Source organism: Leucoraja erinacea, chromosome 5, assembly GCF_028641065.1.
Source record: "Leucoraja erinacea ecotype New England chromosome 5, Leri_hhj_1, whole genome shotgun sequence".
Classification (NCBI taxonomy): Eukaryota; Metazoa; Chordata; class Chondrichthyes; order Rajiformes; family Rajidae; genus Leucoraja; species Leucoraja erinaceus.
In genome coordinates, this window is record NC_073381.1 from 44,842,885 (window position 1) to 44,846,413 (window position 3,529).

The following is a 3,529-nucleotide window of genomic DNA, read 5'->3' on the forward strand; positions in this document are numbered from 1 at the left end:
ATTAGAAGTTACTCATTGCAGTTTAACTATGATATGTCATGGGTTAGATTTTGTAATTGTAGAACAGTCAGGGCATGCCAATTAAGGTGATTTAAATATTAAAATGTATGATAAGAGGTGCAGCCTTGGAGAGCCGCACCTCAGGTGCTACTCTTAATGAAAATGAAGTCAAGCACATAAGATGTCATAGACAAAACGTATTTACAGGCATTGAAATAAATACAAAAGCATGTACCATACTTATCCATATTACCAGCTTGGAGAAGAAATATGAAATTCTGGAGGTAATAAAATGAGACAGCACTTAAGGAAACTGCTTCTCACCCTGCTCCCATTCCTAACTCCTCACCAAAAAAAAATTCCTGACAATGTAATGAGCAAAACATAAATCAGATGACTGTCACCAGATGGGCAATAATAGGCCAGCAGCAAGTGGTGAGTATTGGAGAGGAATCTCTGCTCGATGCATGAATTCTGACTTTATGCAAGTACAATTGAAATCTGGGGAAATATAAATAGACATTGGCAGGACAGCAGCTGAAGCTGAAGTATATTTCACAGAGGATGTGTCTGGATTGATGTGGAGTATTGCTCATTTTTTAATGGGATTAATTTGCTCTTTGTTATAAATATTACTTAAAAATTATAATTAGTAATGGAGATAAATACCTTAATTATAGCTTGCAGTTGCTGTATTTATCAGCTTTACAAGGCAGATGCAGTTAAAGTGGGAGATTGTTTTGTGCTTTCAGTTTGTGTCAACTAGATCTTGTTAATCCAGGTGCTGTGACAGCTGTAATATATAGTGGTGCAATTTGAAAAATCACAGTGATTAGTCACAATTCAATTCAATTCAATTCAACTTTAATGTCATTGCACAAATACGAGTATGGGTACAACGAAATGCAGTTTAGCGTCAGTCCGTAGTATAGTGCAATATAGAAATAAAAATAAAAATACAGAATAATCAAACAATAATCGAACAATGTGGACGGAGAGACTGGAGAAATCTATCGGCGGGACTCCGAGTTCAGCAATGTGATGGTATTATTGTAGAAGCTGTTCCTCATCCTACTGGTACGAGACCTGAGGCTCCTGTACCGCCTCCCTGATGGGAGGAGGGCAAACAGTCCATGGTTGGGGTGGGAGGGGTCTTTAATGATCTTCCTGGCCCGTCTCAGACACCGTTTTCGGTGGAGGGCATCCATGGCAGGGAGCGGGGCACCGATGATGTACTGCGCGGTTTTCACCACCCGTTGTAGTGCCTTCCTGTCCGCTACGGTGCAACTGCTGTACCATACCGTGAAGCAGGTGGTCAGGATGCTTTCGATGGTACAGCGGTAAAAGTTGGTCAGGATAGAAACATAGAAACATAGAAACATAGAAATTAGGTGCAGGAGTAGGCCATTCGGCCCTTCGAGCCTGCACCGCCATTTAATATGATCATGGCTGATCATCCAACTCAGTATCCCGTCCCTGCTTTCTCTCCATACCCTCGGATCCCCTTGGCCACAAGGGCCACATCTAACTCCCTCTTAAATATAGCCAATGAACTGGCCTCAACTACCCTCTGTGGCAGAGAGTTCCAGAGATTCACCACTCTCTGTGTGAAAAAAGTTCTCCTCATCTCGGTTTTAAAGGATTTCCCCCTTATCCTTAAGCTGTGACCCCTTGTCCTGGACTTCCCCAACATCGGGAACAATCTTCCTGGGGGGACAGGTGAGCTTTCTTGAGCCTCCTCAGGAAGTAAAGGCGCTGCTGCGCCTTTTTGATCAGCTTGGAGGTGTTGAGGGACTAAGACATCCAAATAAGTTTGATGACAGAAATGTGGTACTTATGTTAAATTTTTTCTGAGCTACAATCCTTAATCTCTAGTGCGAAGTGCTTTGAGCGGCTGATCTTGGCTCACCTCAAAGCCAGCCTCCCCCCACACTGGACCCCCATCAGTTTGCCTACCGGCCCAACAGCTCTACATATCGGCGGCCCTACACTCTGCCCTGACCCACCTGGACAACAACAACTCCTACATCAGGTTGTTGTTCATCGACTTCAGCTCCGCATTTAATACTGTCATTCCCGCCAGCTTGATCACCAAACTCAGCGGACTTGGCATCACCACCTCCCTCTGCAATTGGACACTGGATTTCCTCACCAACAGACCACAGTCTGTTAGGATCAACAACCTCACCTCCTCCACTCTAACACTGAACACCGGCGTGCCACAGGGCTGTGTGCTCAGCCCTCTCCTCTACTCCCTCCTCACCCATGACTGCGTCCCTAAGTATGGCTCCAACGCCATCATAAAATTTGCCGATGACACCACGGTGGTAGGACTAATCAGCGACAACAATGAATCAGCCTATAGGGAGGAGGTCCAGAACCTGGCAGCCTGGTGTACCAATAATAACCTCGTCCTCAACTCTAAGAAGACGAAGGAAATCATTGTTGACTTCAGGAAGACCAGAGGTGGCAGACATACCCCCATCCACATAAACGGGACTGAGGTGGAGCGCGTCTCCAACTACAAATTCCTCTGGGTACACATCTCAGAGCATCTGTCCTGGTCCCTCAATACCACCAAACTGATCAAAAAGGTGCAGCAGCGCCTTTACTTTCTGATGAGGCTTAAGAAAGCTCACCTGTCCCCCCAGATCCTGTCCAACTTCTACCGTTGTACCATCGAAAGCATCCTGACCACCTGCTTCACGGTATGGTACAGCAGTTGCACCACAGCTGACAGGAAGGCACTGCAACGGGTGGTGAAAACCGCTCAGCACATCATCGGTGCCCCGCTCCCTGCCATGGATGCCCTCCACCGAAAACGGTGTCTGAGACGGGCTGAGAAAATCATCAAGGACCCCTCTCACCCTAACCATGGACTATTTGCCCTCCTCCCATCAGGGAGGCGGTACAGGAGCCTCAGGTCTCGCACAAGCAGGCTGAAGAACAGCTTTTTCAATAACACCATTACACTGCTGAACTCAGAGTCCCGTCGCTAGCTATCTTTAGACTCTCCCATTTGTATACATTTATTTGCATTTATTTGCCTATGTACCAGTTTAATTCATCCACAGTCCACACATTGTTAACCAGTATTTTTATTTCTACTATCTTGCACTATGACCAGACGCTAAACTGCATTTTGTTGTACCTGTACTCGTATTTGTGCAATGACAATAAAGTTGAATTGAATTGAATTGAATTGAATTTGAATGAGAACACCTTTAATTGAATGAGAACACCTTTAATTCAAAATTAACAAAAGGAACTGCAGATGTTGAAATCTTGTGTAGAACACTCACTGCTGGACTAATTTAGTGGGTCAGGCAGTATCTCTGGAACACATGGATTGATGATATTTTGGGTCGGGACCCCTTCTTCAGACTGTAGAAGGGTCCCAACCCGAAACTTTGCCTGTCTGTGTCCTCCAGAGATGCTGCCTGACCTGCTATGTTACTCCAGTACTTTGGATTCATCATAGGTGACATGACTCCCTATAAAGAACAAGTTCATCCACAAGATATTCTGA